Genomic DNA, 19089 nt, shown 5'->3' with positions numbered 1-19089 from the left:
GACAAAGGACGCATGTGCACACCACCTAAGTGTGACAGTCAAGAAAAGTATTTGGACCTGGGTAGGACATGAGGGTAGAAGCAAATTTAATTGATAACGAAAATGAAACAAAAGTTGAAACGTGTGCAAAGAAGTGTGGAGGAGAGCATTCTTCGAATGCAAGAGTGGCAGATGGATTAAAAAACGCATGCCATTAAGACATCATAATAGTTTTTTAAAGAAAATTAAGTGGGCTCGGGCAGGAAACGTCACGAGGAAGATGGCCGATGGTCGAGTACAACAACAGAGTTTCAGCCAAGGGAAGGAAGTCGACCCAAGGAGATGGAGCAATGATATTATCATTTAGTGTGCAGGTGCTTGGTGGGTCGTTGCACCACAGGACCATAAGAGATGGCAACAGCCTAAAGAGCATTAATCTCGCATTGAATTGATGTCTGATGATGATGTCACAGTACTAAATCCATGGTCTATCAAAATAAGTACTGTAAAAGTAGTTTCCCACTCAACTGAGTGTGGGGTGATGGTCAGTTCACGTTAACAGCCCTGAGCCACCGGTGGGAATTCATCATTCCTATGATGGGGGTGAATCAATCCATCGGATGATCACAGTTGACTTTCCCACAAAGCAGTACTAACTTTATGACCCTGGCAGGGATGAAGGCCCAAACGGAATCTATCGTCTACATTGCAAAATACTCAAAAGAGGAACTGGCCAACACATCTCAAAGTAGGACCCTTCTCAAAGTAAGTCTTTCAACTGAGTGGCGGCCCTCCAAGGCAAACAGCTATAATTGTATTTACTGTACGCAAAGTACGTGTAAAGGTGGACATGAGAATTGATATTTAAGGCATATGCCATAGTTTGGGCTATGACCAAATTCCTGGCATATGTCAAATCTCAACAGATTTCTGAAGCTAAACAGAGTTGCGCTGAAGAGCGCTTGCATGAATGAGCGACACCCACGCGTAACAGGTTGTTGTTATAGGCGGTGGGGATACATGTATGTTCACACATTCATGCTCCTCGTCTTCACTGATCCATTTCGGAAGGCATAGTGAAGCAGGTACTCAAATAACCCCCACGGCGTGAAATGTGTAGGAAAATCCTCATCCAGCAGTGGGTTGACAAAGGAGCAGTACACGTGAATACAAAGTATTCATGAAGATGGATGTCATGATGACTATTTTAAGCCACGTGCCAGAGCTAAAATGGCACACAACATCCTGCTGCCTGTGACCAGACCCAACACTGGTGATCTGACACACACCTAAGGGACGACAGGGTTTGCGGTTTCCCAAATAAGGGGGTCTCCCGTTCTGACAGCGCAACTCGCTCACCCACAAGCCGGCCGGCCCGCACGCACGCCCGCCCGCCTTCTGAGGAAGGAAAAGGAGGGTCACTGCTGGCACCGCCAAGCTCACTTGGGGTCTTTCAACGCCGGGCCGCACCCCTCGCAGCTGCAGGCCGTTACGTGAGCCGACCGCACGGCCGCCGGTGTTAAAGGCGATCTTTGTTTTCTGCCTTGCCCGCCCGCCTCCCTTACGCGGCAGCTCTCACTCAGACAGCTTCAGCCCATGGAACCCATTAGAGGGGCTCGCTTACAATAACCATCATCGGGCACAGCCCCTGCCGACTGGGTGCATGGCACGGTGGAGAGGATTTTTTTTTTCTCCAACCAGTTGAAAATGCACACAGCCGCACCCCACCAATTTCGCTCATACCACGTAAACTGCAAAACAGCACGGCGCAAACGAACGGGTGGATGGGATGTATGTATGCATACGCCCGCTGTTTCACAACCGCTCTCTCTTTTGCCTCCAACGCTCCCACAGCAATATCCGCGAGTGGTATTCGGTGACAACGTAAACAAGTTAATAAATATCATCAAGTATGGACCGAGATAAATGAACCTACAAAACAAGATTGAGGGGAGGGGGGCGTTCTGCAAACGTGGTCGGGAGCGGACCATGAGCGTGATCCGTCTCATTTCCCTTGGCATATAAACAGCACTGCCATGCATCGGAATCCCAAGCAAACAGTCAACAACAAGATATGTCAGCGTGCAGCAAGTGCAACGCACTGGAAAACTTGTGGACCTGCCACGAAGGGAACTGAACACGCCAAACACGGTGCACCTTCAATGCCGCTGGTCAAACAGTGAATGAACACAAAACGGGTACTTAACCTTGCAAAAAGAAGATTCCGTGCCACACCGGCTAACTGTGCAAACAAACGTGGAGGCGTTTGGTGCACGCTAACGCGATAAGTAAACGAAGTCGAGCTTGTTATCTGAAACCCAACAGGGTTGATTACACTGTGTAACAAAAAACATATATTGTTCCTGGGTAGTAAGTGTTATTTCCTAATTGCTTATTCCTCAAAAGTACGGAAAATTGGCTATTATTCCCCACAAACTTTGCTTTTGTGACCAGGACAGTGACATTGTGACATTTACCTATTTTCAATGAGAAAACGTGGTGCATTTGTGTCATTCCTTCACGTAAAATCTTGGTCACAAAAGCAAAGTTTGCGGGAAATTGTAATTTTCTATACTTTTTAGGCATAAGCAATTAAAAAAATAACGCTTAGTACCCAGGAACAAAAATTGTGTTACATAGTGTTATAAAAGACCTCAAATGAGTACAGGCCAGGACACAGACTCAGGATCTCCATTAAGGGAGCTAATGCGATGATCATTAATAATAAATAAGAGGCAGAACAGAAAAAAAAACTCCAAGCAATCGTTATACAGTACACTGTATAATATGAGAGTTCATTAAATATTTAAAATGGGCAGGGTTATGGCCAGTTGCATAGCTTACAGACTGATCCCAAACACAAAACAAAGATCACCCGCGTAGCCGTAACAGACTGTTGGGGCACACGAGGGCGTGGGTGGCCAACACCACGCCCGGCCGCCTTTGTCTCTCTCGCGACGATGTTTACACACCGCACCGGGTGCTCATTTGAGCCCGAGTCGACCTCGGGGAGGCCCAGGACCGGTTCAGATGATCGTCACCGGTGTTTGCCGTGAGCAGGAATTGAAGCCGGGTCACCATATTCATAGCGCATCGCACTAATCGCTACGCCACCGCTCCAGACTGATCCCACAACCAGACAAATAAACAACAAAGCCGCTTCCCAGCATGAACTGACAGCTTCTCACTACATGCGACCGATAATTTAGCATCAATTTTGCGTTCTTAACATCCCATTTGTGTTGGGCAGAGCGTATAATCAGCAGCAGTTAGCGGTGGCTAATTCTCATCTGCTGACAGCGTCGTCTGGAATATCCTCCCTGCCCCTGTATCTCGTCTGGGCATGAGGCCTTCATTTTTAACCTCCAACTGTGACTCACAGCCAATATCTGCAAAAAATAAACGTCCACCTTTTGCTGTACTGCATTTCGAGATACGAACGCGGTTAGACTCTTTATAATACACTCTATTGCCAAGTCCTAAACGGTGCCAAGATGACAATTTATCCAACAACTCACGCACTAAATCTACGGCAACTTTTCCAGCACAGCCGACGTCAACTTCAAAGCAAACTTCTTATGTTGGAGCCACCACATAGTGCCCACAGCAGCCTCCACCTGCCAGTCCTGCCTGAATAAACACCACAGCGGCGCTCACAAACGTGCGTGTCTGACCTATGTGGGGTGACTGCCTCTGGCTAAACGTTGGTCAATGACGTGCCCGAACCGACTTGTGTAGCACACAGGCCACGGGAAAACTGGGGTCGTCTTTATCATTAAACATCATCATCAATGTTTGTCTTGCGGTACTGTTGTCGTACTATATTAAAGTAGATTGATATAGTATCATAGTACATACCGTACTGTAAACAAAAATAATTCTTGATTGGGGTGACAAATCCTAGGAATGATCCACTGAAAGAAATCCAGTAAATAATATCACACCAAGGTGTCAATTCCACAGTTCCTCCTATCATATTCTTAGATATAATAAGATGATTAATCTGCTTGGAACAACAATCTCATCTGACCTGTCATGGAATGGCTATACAGTATTACTAATCTGACTAAACTGGCTAAGAAGGCATCGAACAAGCTTGGCTCTCTTGTCTGTGCCAAACCCATATCTGGGATGAAGCACCCAGCTCAAACTTCACTCAACTCACGAGAATTTAATTAACCTAAAGCAGTCTCGCTGATTGAACTTCCACAATACCGCACGTAGCCAATAGCCCTGCGAATCAGAGGTGCAGTGAACCAGCAATCGCTGATTGACTGCAGACACTCACTCACTACTCCCCTTGATATTGTTCCCGTGAACTTTACTCATGAATTCATCTAACCACGTCAACCACAATGGTAACATTCTAAACATTTATCTTTGTCCTTAGTACCTCGCGCTGGTTGGAATTGGAATTCTCTCTCATCGTCTATTTTCACAAGTTCTTTTATAACCTTGCTCAATTTAAACCTGCGAATTCTAATACAATTTTAGCAGCTCTGTCTGTTGCAGGCAACTTGGCATTCTAGGCCTCGGGGCCTGTGCTCAAGCACATGTTGAAAGAAACATTCACTCCGCTCATCAGTGTTGTTTGCTGAAGGCCGGGAGCGGTGATCGTCCATGCAATCACGACGCAGGCTCAACTATGCTTCTTAGCTTCTGAAATCTGATGAGATTTGATGGATCGTGAGTGGTTTTGTCACACATCTTACGTGAACAGGCAGGTAATGACTACATTTAGGGCCCAATTCTCGCATTGGCGAATGTCCACTTTCTGAATCAGATTCATTCTGTAACAATGGGCCAAATCGCCAAACATACGTGTTTTCATTTCATTCATTAAGTGGCTATTATACCCGAGCCTCGAGTGTTAAAGGGGCTGCTGTTGCATATCAAATGTGCACGGCTGATTCACTGGGTAAAATATGGAAACAAAATGCACAACTTCCGCAAACCGGCTCCTCATGGCTTTCACACCCCAGTGTTATTAACAGCAATGTTCGTCATTTACAGCCTTCTGTATCAATCGACTCATGGAATAAAGCCTCCCCCCACGCCGTGTCGGAATTGTTGTTGTTGTTTGACCATGGTTTGTGCGGTACAATGAGGCGGCGGGGGTGAGGCCAGGACCGGTTCTAACATCACCAGCCACTGATGTTATCCGTGGCCAGGAATTACTCGGCTAGCCGCGTTTCGTTACCCACTGCGCCACATGTCCACTGTAATTGACAGCACTGTCGTAAAAATCAAAGGAGACAACTCGTCTTGATATTTTATGACAACATGCCAAGGTTTATATCGATAACAGGCAAGATCGCCAGTCGGCTTTGAGGCTCATGGTCCGCTCGTAGCTATTCCACTGTGCGACCACCACACTACAACGTCATACAATAATAAGCCATCACTGTGACACGTTCAAACGAGCGTGGGTCGCTACTCGTCTACGTTTAAGGTCATCGGATAGTGACGGAAATTACACAGTCCCCCAATGTGTGAGTGCAAGTCCATCCATCGCACATAAACAACACCTCCACTCCCCCCCCCGATAAAGCGGCAACACAAAAGCAGCACTGTGCGTCGCCTACGATTAAACAATCTGTCGTGGGAGAGAAGAAAAGAGAGCCCCCAGGCAGGGGAGAAGAGGCAAGAGACGTGGGGGAGATAGAGTGGAAGGAAGAGAGGCAGCAGGAGGCGGCCGATGTGAAGGAGTGAGTGTAGGTGAAGGCGGCGGCACTGAGCAAAACCTCACTTCAGTCGCGGCTGCGTCTATAAAGACGTTTTGCTCCTCGTGTTCGCTCGGTTAATCAGCGAGGGAGACAACGAAAAGGATCTCCCGAACACCTCGCCCGCGCTGTCGCCGCCACCGCCACCACCGCAACCACCGCCGCCGCCTCGCTCGCCCGGAACACCCTCGACTACCTTCCACTGGCCACGGGAAGCCGATCCAACGCGCCGAGGGTTGACGCCGACTACCCTCGCGCCATCTTGGTCAGGGACAGCGGTCACCTCCTACCCACTCCCGTTGATGCCTTCCCGCGCGTGACGTCATCTACGCGCGCCTCCGATCGGGCGGGGGGGATATTTTCTAGATGGTAATGCCGAGGGTTGTGGGGGGCCCCTCCCCCCGCTTTTCCCTCACCCAAGATGTCCGATAAACACGTTTGGCCCGCGTCGGTTGACGTCACGGAGCTGCAAGGTTGTTGGGCCGCCTCCATTCACAGGCGACGGTTGGGTGGGGGGACGGGTAGGCGGGGGGCGGGGGTAGGGGGCGGGGCTCACACCGCCCCTCGCCGCGCGCTATTGGCGGACGGAATTTAGGCGAGGCCGACGCCCTCAGCCAATCGCGAGGGTGGGCGGTTTGGACACGTGGGTTTGGGTCGCCAATGACGAGAGCTGGAAAGGTCCGAACCGTCGCGTGTTGGGGACGTGAGGAATGTGGGCGTGGTCGTGACCTCATCGCCGGCTGTGACGTTGGCACCACGCCCCACAGCACATGTGCCACGAAGAAGGGTCTATTGCCCGAAACGTCACCTCATTTTGCAAGGACTCCTCTACTTAAGAACATTCGACTTACGAATTTCACAGATACGAACAAACCTGTCGGTATGTAATGTAGATGCCGCATGAAGAATCAGTGTCATACTCTCTGGTTATTTCGGTAAAGTCACCAAGATAGAAAAATAAATAGCGTTCTGTTGTTTTTTTCTATATACGTGGCTTTACCGAAAGAACCAGATAGTATGGATTCCTGCAGTCACGAAAGCTTCAAATCAAGATTGAACCAGTGTCATCTACATCTGCAGAACCAGTGGCCTCTACATTATACAACTTTTAAAGCCATTCCCCGTGTTTTAGTGTACATGCCGTAACAACACATTTGGAATCGACAGGAGTAAAGTTGGTCTTACGAACAAATCGACTTCCGAAGAGACCTCTGGAACCTTCTTCGTTCATAAGTAGAGGAGTCCCTGTAAAGCCTTTGCTTTGGGGGGGGGCAGTGTTATTGACGAATGTGTTGAGCCTGGAGACTGAACTCAGAGCCCCCCCCCGCCCCCACCGTGCAAATTGTTAGTGTACGGTGTTTTTTCTGCAATATTTTGCTGTCTTTTCTTGGATTTTCTGTTTGCACTTAGTCACATATTCACTTTAAGATGTTTTTTGTTCATGTTTTTGTTTTTTGTTTGTTGCGGTTGCACCCGATTCAAGAGCCGAATGGCTCACAGGGCTACACCTAATACATGAACTTGAACATGGGGCGGCGCTAGTGGCCTGTTTGTGACAGTGGTGGAAATTGCCCGTTCCTATGGCAGAGAGGAGTACGTCCATTGGAAAAGCAGAATCAGAATCGTTATTTACCCTGGAGGAATCCGATGAGTTATGCAGCTCGCAGATGTACAGTCCGAGACGGGTCGTCAAGTTACAATCACTTTGACTTGCTACAAAGTGATGCTCGCTTTCATCGACCCATGTGGCATGATCGGTGTGTGCGTCAACCCACGGACAAGGGCTCTGTGCTTTGCGATCTCATAATGACTCGAGTTCTCTGATGCAAAGCGCCAGCCGGCCAGTCCATCAGTTAAAGAGTGAGAGATTGTGCGGGTTATTTCACCATACTTCACCATGCTGACCGCTGGTCAGTGCAGGTTGGTGACATTGATTTCAGGAGCGGTCTGGATATCGCCGCTTGTTACGCTATGGTTCGGTACTTTGGACTCTGGTCACGGGGTTCATAGTTCAGATAATCGAACCACAGTGCCACGGCTCACTCCAGATAGCCTTGGTGGCTAGGAGATGGTAACAACCTTGCCTGGTATACAAGAGGTCGTGGGTTCGATCCTGACACCTGCTGTGTATTTGGAGTTTGCATATTTGACTGCGATAGATTTCCACGTGTTAAGCCACTTCGTTGAGCTATCATTTTTGAAAGCCAGGTCGCTTCTAACAAAGAGCTGTATAGCTCAGTGGACCGTACCTGGTAGAATAAAAAATTGTTACATTTAAATGGGAGAAAATCATACATCGGTAAACTAAATACTTAGAAGATCACAAAATTTTACTTTCTTCCCGCTCAAAGGTGCCGTCCATAAATGACGTCACGCGATTTTGGACAATTTTTGACCCCCCCCCTCGTCACACGGCGTCACAAAAAGTCAGATCCCCCATTAAATATGACGTCACAAAGCTCTGCCCCCCCCCCCCAAACCATATTTCCATTTTTAAAATAAAACATGCTTCAAATCGCTTTAAACTATTGTCATTGTAGTACGTATTTAATGTGGCGCTGCACACATTTATAAAAAAAAAAAGTCTATTTAATTAAGTAGAACGTGTTGTCTATAATTATTTAAAGTTGCGCACTTTGATGTGACATCACATTTCTCAACCCCCCCCCGCCCCTCGTCACACATCGTCACACATCGTCACAAATGTCTGACCCCCCCACCCCTAGGTGCGTGACGTCATTTATGGACGGCCCTAAACGAGTATTGGGCGACATGTGTCTCCTTTGGCGGCCCTGCTATAAAGAGGACAGTTTTTGACATAGCATCCTACTGGTATGGGTGACGTCAACTGGAGGGGAAGAGGTAGCGATGGCCAAAGAGAAATCTGAAGAAAATAAAGAGCTTTACAGCTCAACATACTTCTCCAGTCTAAATAAAGATGTGATTGTGAATCTAGTGCTTGCTGTGAACGTAGAACGAAAGCTCTGCTGTGCATTGATGGCAAGGATGAAAGTATCCAGTTGGGGAATGGTTCCCATTGTTGTCACCCCTCTAATGCTACCGATAACCGTGTTCCACGTGTTTCATTCATGTGAACGACTGTGCTTATAGTTTAATTGAATTAAATTCATGTAGCCACTGGCTATTGCCTCAATATTGAGCCGACTGTTCACGATCCACTATGTATTTAACGCCCATAATAGAGGGTTTTTTGGGTTAGAACACGTGTCGTTAAACCCGCCACCACCCGACACACATCCAATTAGTCATGTTTGTCACGTAAACCAAAACAATGCCAACTAGCTACTGGTTTATCACACCGGCGTGTTGGAGAGTAAACCCACAACATATACGAGCCTACTGTGTTAACATGTATTTACCGTTATCTGCATAAATCAAGCGTTTAAGGTTGTAGTCTTGTTTGAAGGAAGAAATATGCCGACAAAGTGGCGTGTGGGTCTCTCGGCCAATATCTAAAGGCCCACGCCACTCACGGCCCCTGGCTGATGGCCTCTACGAGGTCACGCCTGGGTCGTTAAAGGGGCCGGGGATTTGTGGTTGGTGCCACTCCTCTGCGTATTCACAATTATCAGAACGTCCCCTTCAGGGCTCGCATTTCAAGCTTGACTCTTTAACCGCTTGGTGACCCTTAACACTGCTGTTGTCCAGCCTTATTGATCGCAGCTGTCGATATGCAATTTAAAAACGTTGATTTTAGTTAATCGGTTCATCACATTTTGTGCTGGTGTCGGGGCAGGTGACAATGTAACGCGCCCATGGACGGAGCTTCAAGAGACTGGCTGTGGCATAGATATGTTTTTTTGGTGGAGGTTGCGACGGTTGTGATTATTGCAAAATTTTTGTGGCACATTGTGGCGTGTTATTTTTTTGCCAGACTTCTCAGAACCCCTTGCACAACGAAAACTGGGGATGAACTCATGTTGTCAGGATTGCAGCCAGGTTGCATGACACTGTTCAGTTCTTTATTTAAACCAGATAATGGCCCATTGAGATGCGTGTGTTTGGTTTTACGAGGGTGATGGGCAGAGGGGGGTGTTGATGTTAGAACATTGGAGGAAACAAGGAAGATGAAGATACAAAAACACATTTTTGTTGGATGTCCTCCCATGCCGTGCAGGTGGTTGGGGTTATTCGGCCATAATTTACCATCAGCGAGGGTTGGTAAACGCGAGAAGCATAGACGAGGCTGCATATAGGTAGAGTACAATCGTGGATTTTTATGCACTCATCATCATAACGATCCATGGGTCGATAGCCCGTTGGTCTCCACTGCACATTTTGGCATTTGTTTCCACTTTCCTCTGCCTTGTGCCAATATGCCCAAATAGTGCCACAATCTCTTATATGTCGTCAAGCCATAAGAGATGTATGCACTGTCCACCACATATCCCCGCAACCAATAAACACCTGTCATGGATGGTGATCGGCCATCCATAATCCAGTCACGCTGAATCGTGCTCAGCTTCTGGTTCAGTTGGGCATAGGCTGATGCAGGAGTCAAGATAATGTTTCTGTCTTGCTTATGTACCCTACATACACGTGTTCATTGTTGTCCCTCGATATAATTCCAATTTTGAGACATTACGTGAACCGTTAAGAAAGGTAAGTGGGTTCGGATGGACCATATTACTAGAAGGGATAATGACTGGTGGTCGAGACTAACGTCAGAGTGTCAGTTTGGGGAGGCTTTCGTCCAGCAGTGGAATGATGATGATGATGCACGAACTGTGAATGTGCAATATTGAAAATATTGAACATTAGCTGCGATGACATACGATGATGTGTGTTTATATATTTGCTGCAATTATAAAGAACATGTGTTGCTTCAGTGTCGTATGACCATGGGCGTTGGGTTTCGTACAATCTGTATCGTTTACCCGAGGTGCTCTGTACACTTTGTCCTACAAGAGGCGCTGTGGTCTCACCACCGTCGTGCATGGGAGCCCTTTGATTGTGTCCAGCTGAAGCGATGGGCTGTTCACGCCACCTGTTGAAATATCTACTGGACATCTGTGAAAACTACTGGACGTCTGTGCAAAAAGAGCTTTGTAGCTCATCGGATTACTCAAGAATAGATACATATTCTGATTCAGTGTTGGTTCGTATTCGTTCTTGGGTTACACCACGTGGTAGTTTTATGCCAAATTTCTTATCATTAATCCACCGCTGAGCTGTTGGTCATAATTTGATCAATTCATTGACATGTCATATAAATTATATATTTTTAAACGTGACAATCTCGTCAGCTGATGGCGGGTTAATGACAATAATTTTGGCATAAAACTACGATCACGTTTCCTAACTCAAAATTACTGTATGTATCATTGAAATAATACTAATTTACACTTCTATACCGCCTTTCACCTGCATATCACAACGAGCTGGCTAAGAAACCGTACGTTTTAAGCAAGCAGTTTTATCAGCAAATCAGTCGAAAGATGCAGCAGCATCATCATCATAAGCCACGACCCGCTGGATGAAAACATTCCCAAGTCGTCATGATCTCTCTCACACCCTCCTGCAAGCAAGCCCATTTCATTGCCTCATCTCCACAGTGGACATCCTCTCTGGCGTGTCCCATCCTTTGGCTGCCATTATGCCATTAGTCTCGACACCGGCCATCATCCCACTTTTCACTTAAATGTTCTTAACAGTCAACATGATGTCCTTAGCTTGCATTCCCTCCCTAATCCGTCTCAGCGCCATTTTAATTGTTTGCCATGTGATGGCGTTGTAGATATTATCTTTGTTTTATTATCTGTGCTTCTTTCTGTTTCCTAGAAACATATTCACATTTTCGGCATTTGTTAATGTCCATGTGTCTGATTCATACGTAATCATAAAGCAGGTAATATACACTGGTACAACACTTCATTTAGCCACATTGGATAATGTCTTAAAGGCAATACAACACCAGGTAGCGTGAATGAAAATATCAAGCAAGCAACGCATTCCCCCGAGTGTGTGGGCCATGTAATTATTATGTAACAACAGATCTCCCTTGGAAAATATACTTTTGGTCTCATTTGGCTCTATGACTGACCACAGTTCACCCCGCGCTGGTCAGCACTGGTTGGAGATGAGGGGGCCCAGGACCGTTTCAAAGTATCACCCACCACTGATGTTAGCCGTGGCTTGGAATCAAACTGGGATAGTTGAGACTGTGCAGTGTGCTAACCACTGTGCCACCGTTCCCCGGTAGGCGCTTACCTGATTATAGATAAATCCAAGGCCGTAATTATAATATATTGGGGGAGACATCCCCTCCCCCAAATATATATTCAAATATGCTCAAAATGGCCCGCCCCAATATATTGCTATAAAATAGATTCATGTTTATATGATTGTGGTTATGATTGTACTTTATTAATCCCTAATCTCTGCCATTACATACAATGAAACAAGAAAAGGTAAAAAAGAAAAAACAGAGCAATGTAATACAATACACTATTAGACATTATTGTAAAACAAAAGTCTATCCAACGTGTTAGTGAATTTTTTAATATTTTAGGCAGGAAATTTGTTTCAAATTTAGATTTTCTTTTTCTGGAGGGGGGGGGGGGCCCACACCCTCTGGAATATTTGGTCCCCCCCAATGTTGACTCCATGGCTACGGCATTGGATAAATCTAACTTGTGTACGTATTTATGACCATCATAATAAAGTTACAAGCAAGATTAATAACATGGGTAAACAGAGTGATGTTTTGATCATTATGCATGGTGGTGACCTCTGCTTGTGCTTACAGTTAATGAGAGGAGTACACTACCATATATGAATACATTACATGTTTATGAAGTGCATTTTATTTAAAACATGTTACAATACTGTACTGAGAATAATATTGTCACAGTAATTTGTGTTTTCCATTGCCTCGATATACAAATGTGGTTGTTTCCATGACAGGTGTGTTGAAACACGAGTCTAAATGTAAAGCTTTCATAATAGAGGTTTTTGGGTGAGATCGCGTAAATAAAGCTTTCGTTGTCACTAGAGCTGAATGTTTGTTGAACCTGGGGAAGGGAGGGTACGGGATCTAGAAATATATTTTCTGGGTCGTTTATTTTTCTCATCTAGAGTTTAACAAGGACTGTTGTATGTATACACAGTATACATACTACTATTTATGATTGCTATTATTGGTTCGCAAGGTATAAGTGTTTACTGTTTGCCGATAATCTCTTACAGGGCTCCAGTATTCTACATGTAAACTGGGGTGGAGTGATGGTGCAGTCGTTTATATTATTAGTACGTGAGTTTACATAGGAAAGCCTCAATAATAAGCTTCTTAACTCTTTCTTAGGAGGGTCCTGTCAAAAGGGAACATTTCTTTGGAACTCCTTTTGTGTTTAGTTTGTTGTCCTTCCCCCATACCCCTGATTAGCATGGTTGGCTGTGTACGGTGCGAAATAAGTTCAACATACATATATACTCTTTGGTTCTTTCGGTAAAGTCACGTAGGTAGAAAAAATAAAATAATAAAATATTAATGTATGTTACGTGATATATTATTTTCTTTTTCTACCTATGTGACTTTACCGAAAGAACCAAAGAGTATGGATTCCTGCAGTCACGAAAGCTTCAAATCAAGATACATACATACATTGATTGCTATGAATATTCTGAGAGTAATTTGCGGGTAATTTCAAATTTGGTTAATTTGGACTATGATGCTGGCAAATAATGGCCTACGCTTGCGAATGACGTCACTGGCTCTTTAGTGTCCACTGTGAAACAGACGGCGAGTATTTTTACGGTTCAAATGCCTGTAGTATTAATCAGGGAGGCCACTGGATTCGAACTATCAACCTCTGCAACAAGCAGCGAACACGCTACCAGAAAGTGCCCAGTGCTCTGAACCCAGCCACCATGGTGTTAGCCACGGCTAACATCAGTGATGAGTAATATCTGAACTGTTCCCACTTCACCATGGCAAAGCATGGTCAAACAACCCCGATGACTGGCACAGAGCGGGGAGGGCTTCATCCAGCAGTGGATTGACAAAGGGCCATTCATTCTATTATTTTATGACATATAAACTGGGTAGGTGCATTGGTCTTGTTGGTAAACAATGAATCAAAGTTATATAACTGGATCAGTGGCCTCAACATGTATATCTTTCCAACATTACTAAAGGTGACACAACAGCCAACAGATATTTTTTTTTGTTGTTTTCATGATCGCTGGTGCAATGCGAAAGAAAACGTAATCAGTATGTTACAAAAACATCCTGCGTTTGTGTGGTATTGTAAGTCGTACAGACTACCGCTGTGTTTCCAATTATGAGAAATGAATATCAAAATAGCTATTTTAATTCACTGCATTCTAAAAACATTTTCTTGAAAAATAGAAAATCAAAGACACATGACCCAGGCTTGAGTGCGATGTTTATTTTTTAGGAAGAAGACCGTAGTTTTCGTCTGTCAATTTCTCAAACACGTTTTTCTCTAATAGAAAATTCTTACTTTAACACAAGCTACAGTCATCGAAAACACAAGAGTAAACATTTATTATAACCAAGTTAATAGAGTCAAAGGCATGTACAGGGACTCTACTTACTAACGAGTTAGGTTCCAGAGGTCTGTTCGTAAGTCGATTTGTTCGTAAGTCCAACTTTACTCCTGTCGATTCCAAACATGTTGCATAGCATGTACACTAAACACAGGAATGGCTTTAAAAGTTGTATTATCTCCTGTAGTTGTAGATAACACTGGTTATTCATGCTCTGCAGATGTAGATGCCACCACCGCCATCTATTGTGCAGCGATTTAACTTACGATTCTCGGTCCGAACAGGCAACAGGACATTCGGACAGATTTGTTCGTATGTCTAAATGTTCGTAAGTCGAATGTTTGTAAATCTAGGAGTATCTGTATATGAAGCCCAGGAATAATGGTAATTGGTATTCAATTGCCTTTCCTAGGTTCTCAATGGTCGAATATATTTGGTCAATAGTAGAAAACCCTTTTTTAAAACCAACTTGTTCTCATAGTTAGCCTCTAAAATGACCCATTTCTTGGTTGTCATTGGTCTTTATGAACAGATAATATATATTCATTGGAAGAGGTTAAAGGGTCTATAATTTTTCAAATCAGTTTTGTCTACCTCTTTGATGAGAAGAATGAGATCAGTTCATGTGCAGAAGCGAGATGGATTATGGATCACATGCAATTGAGCGATGGGGAGGTCTTCATCTGGCATTTGATAGAACATATCTGCTGCTGATATAAAAAGGCACTGAAACCAGGAATCTCTTTTTCAAGGGAGACCTGGGTTTAAAACAACAAAGTACAGTTAAACAACACATCCACTTTGTTGCTGCGTAGAATTATTTATTAGATCCACTTTCAATAAAGAAACGTCAAACTTAAAGCGAATATGCGATTTTTTGTTTATTTCCGCTCGACTTTCTTCTGCGTGAGTGTAAAAATCCACCCGCTAATGAATATTAATGAGGGGGGGGGGTGCGGCATGTGAAGTGACGTCACGCGTGTTACACACAAACAGACATTCTTGGCTCATTATAGAAGTAATGTTAATTTTGATTCATATGTTGTTTTTTCTGACTTTATGTAAACGAAAAGACACAAATTCGCCAGTTTTCTCATTGAAAATATGTACATTTATAAATATCACTGTCCAGGTCACAAAAACAAAGTTTGTCAGGAATAATATCTATTTTCTGTACTTTTCAGGAATAAGCAATTAGGAAATAATACTTACTACCTAGGAACAAACATTTTTTTGTTACACACTGTATTAATAATGGAGGAATAGTGGCGTGGTGGTCAGTACACCGTGCTATGAAACTGGCGATCTGAAATCAATTAATGACCACCACTAACATCAATGGTGAGTTATATCTGAACTGGTGATACCCCCCCAAACCCTCTGGCTCTTCACTGCACCAACTCACATTAAATAGCATGGCAAAGTGTGGTCAACCAATCCCCATGACCAAAGCAGTGGGAAGTCACTATTATTATCAAGTATCATTTAATATCGCTTAGAGAGCACACAACATGTTTGTGTGAAATTGTTGTTTCCTTTATAAATGGGCCAGATGGCCACGCGATCATTGGGTTATGAGGTCACAGTGTCACCAATTTTTTGTCGGGTTTCAGGGAAGTGTGGTAGATGACAATACACGTGGGACGCCTTTGCCCTGGGAATGTTTCACGCGTTCGCATTGTTGCTGCGACTGCTGCTGCTGCTGGCACTGCCGCTGTTAACCGTGGCTCTCCCTACGCACCCCGAGCGTGAACCAGACAAGGTCAACAGTGACACTTGATGAAGCATGAGGGGTGAAAATAAACACGGCGCGGCGATCAGGTTTCTGCAGAGAAGATCTGGCAGTACAATGCATTTGTTGATTTGAAAAAAACAATACATCATAATTGGGCACACACGACACATATGCCTACACTTTCTAGCTGGTTTTCGTGGTATGCTGATAAATGCTAGATCACGGGACATTCATCAACAGCTATGATCAAGACACTGCTGGATGAAGACCTTCAAGCCATCACCATCTCTCACAGCACTGCAATCAGTGCGATGTAACAATGCACATTGCACCAATTGTGTTGTCTCAAAAAGTTAAGATTATTTTGCTCAACAAAGTATTGTACTTTCGGTAAAGTCACGTAGAAGGGAAGTAATAAAATAATAAAAATAAAACATAATAAAATAATTCTCACGACGTTTCGGCCACAACGCAAGCAGCCGTCCTCAGGTGAAGAATGAAACACCACCAAGCTTGGAGCGTATATTTAAGCTGGGTTGGAGGGGGGGAGGTGGGAAGAAGAGCGCCTAGACAAAATAATTTGCATATCAAGAGGAATTTAGCATATGGAAAATGCGTAGGAGGTGGCGGGGGGGTTTCAAATTAATATTATGCGAAAGAACCAAGAAGAAAAAAGTATTGTACCTTCCAGGTGCCAAGTGAAGTGAGAAGGAATGGATCAATTAAGCAAATAAAAAAGGAAAGACTGACTGAGTCTCAGGACTATATTTCAGGACGAGTTTGCATTGGAATGTGCGGCCAAATACGACTTAAATATTGATATGCAAAACACACACCTCATAATTCATGAGTGTATCGTGGCTAAGTAATTCCATAAATTACAAATTAAATACAAAACATACTATCCTGTGTGTATAGAGGTGTTCAAGCAGTTTTGAAGAACGTTCATTGCCTGAAACACTTCATGTAGTATGAGTTTTAATGACCACGGTGGTTTTAGAATACCAAAAACAATCACGTAAATTTAATTTAAATCAGCCCCGATAACCCACTGACAATGTTCTTTTTGTGAGCTAACATATTTTTAATATTTCTATTGCAACACAGTTGGAGTGATGTTGCTGAGTTTAATTTGTGATTGAATAATTACACGTTTTAATCCATTCGTGCAGTTGCCTTTCAAGCACGTTCGTCTGTATCATATTGTTTATACGGTATTATAACGCCGTGTTCATGGTGAAGACGGCGAGTTTTATGATCCATCGCTTTTAGCGATCATGGTCTGTCCACTGCTTGATGAGACCTCCCCAAGTCATCACCGTTTCTCTGTCACGCAACACAGAAATCCACCTCGCTCTAGCACGTGCAGCTGATTTAATCGCTCCATCTCCGTGGTGGATGACCTCTCGGGTAGGTTCACTCCTTTAGCTGACACCCCATGGTTATATTCAAATTCCTGCACCTCCGCTTAGCAATGTTGGCTACGTACGGTGCGAAAGAAGGTCAACATACGTACTCACTTCCAGTCATTTGTCCTGTCCAAGACCACGTCATAATATGTCTCTAACTTGTGTTTGCACAATGATGCACGTGTTCCTCTTGATATCAGTGTCATCCCCATGCATGACGTGACACTTCACCATGATGGTCGGTGCTGGTTGGGAGCATAGCATTACAACACAACAATGGGTTTGGCTTGACAAAGGTCAAACCCGGTTACAGTGTTTGCTTTGTTTAAACAAATGCCGTGTGACAATATTTGTCTGGAAAGCCAATAGGATGCTGTTCCATGATACATATTTGTACGTGTTGACACGTAACACATTTCTGCTCATACTGTTTTTACCCAATCAACATTTTCCAAAAAATCTCGTGGAAACTGCGTCAGCAGTGTCGCCCCACATTGTTTGAACAACAAAATATGAGAGTCTCCTCTCATATTTTGTTGTTCCTTTTCAAGTTCAAGTTAATTTATTAGGTAGAGCCCTGTGAGCCATTCGGCTCTTGAATCGGGTGCAACCGCAACAAACAAGAACATGAACAAGAAAACATCTTAAAGTGACTACAAACAGAAAATCCAAGAAAAGACAGCAAAATATTGCAGAAAAAGCACCGTACACCAACACTGTGCAAAAATCCCAGTGAAGTTGCAAGTCAAACAACAACAACAACCACAAGACAACTTAGATTAAGGCCATCAGTCTAACTTTGTACTACAACAAACAAACATGGCCAAACCAAAAAACTTTTCGAAAATCACCAAAATAAAGCCATAAAAGCAATGAAACAGTGATCATTTTAAGGCAGTGTTGTTGACGAAGTGCTCAGTTCACACCCCCATACAATTAATGATACATTTTCCAACACAATGATTCAATATGTCCCTTGACATGTGCTGGCCTGCGTGTTGTTGTTGTTATGGGGAGCGGTGGTGTAGCGGTTAGCGCACCGCACTACGAACACGCCGACTTAAATTCGATTCCCGCTCACGGCCAACACCGGGTCGACTCAGCCTCAAATGAGTACCCAGTGGCGTTGTGTAAACATAACCGCTGGGGAGACAAAGGCGGCCGGGCGTGGTGCTGGCCACCCCCCCCCCCCCCCAGTGGCGTAGCTAGGATATTTTGCGCCCGGGGACGAACTATAAAATTGGCGCCCCCCCTGTTTAATCAGATACCAAAATGTAATTACATGACATGTAGGCTGTGTGTGGCGGGATATATAAACTTTTAGGTTGAGGTGTAGATTTGTGCAGTAGTTTCAGGCTGCCGCGCCCGCCGCAATACGTTATAATGTAGCGTTGTAAGCCTCATTTTGGCGCCCCTTTACCTTGGCGCCTGGGGACATATGTACCCCCCTGCCCCCCCCTAGCTACGCCTCTGCCCCCCCCCCCTCGTGTGCCGTGCCGGCCTTCATAAGTGCTGCTCCCCGCTAACAGCACTTGCCCCAACACTCTTACAGGCTACGCGGGGGATGTTTGCCTTTGTTGTTTATTATTAAAACGCCGAGTGGCGGAGTGGGCGTGACCCTCTTTCGAGTAAACACGCGGGGCGGGGTGGAAGTGGGGCTGCCCCCCGCGTCCAGCCAATGGGAGCGCTCCTCCCCGACCCGCCGACCAAT

At 44.7% G+C, this 19089-nt stretch overlaps 1 protein-coding gene across 3 annotated transcripts in view; it reads right to left on the bottom strand.

Annotated features, from left to right (window-relative positions):
* Positions 1-18900, bottom strand: part of LOC144936565 (serine/threonine-protein kinase 38-like) — a 42687-nt gene extending 23787 nt beyond the window's left edge. The window contains exon 1 of one of the 3 annotated variants that reach the window (XM_078863769.1): positions 18880-18900. The gene's annotated coding sequence lies outside the window, so the exon portion shown is untranslated. The other 2 variants (XM_078863768.1, XM_078863767.1) reach the window with 2 other exon arrangements.
* Between the last annotated feature and the right edge of the window lie 189 nt (positions 18901-19089).

This window comes from Lampetra fluviatilis, chromosome 16 (assembly GCF_964198595.1).
Source record: "Lampetra fluviatilis chromosome 16, kcLamFluv1.1, whole genome shotgun sequence".
In the NCBI taxonomy this organism is placed as follows: Eukaryota; Metazoa; Chordata; class Hyperoartia; order Petromyzontiformes; family Petromyzontidae; genus Lampetra; species Lampetra fluviatilis.
The sequence above is the reverse complement of the archived record's forward strand: the minus strand, read 5'-3'. Positions and strand labels throughout refer to the sequence as shown.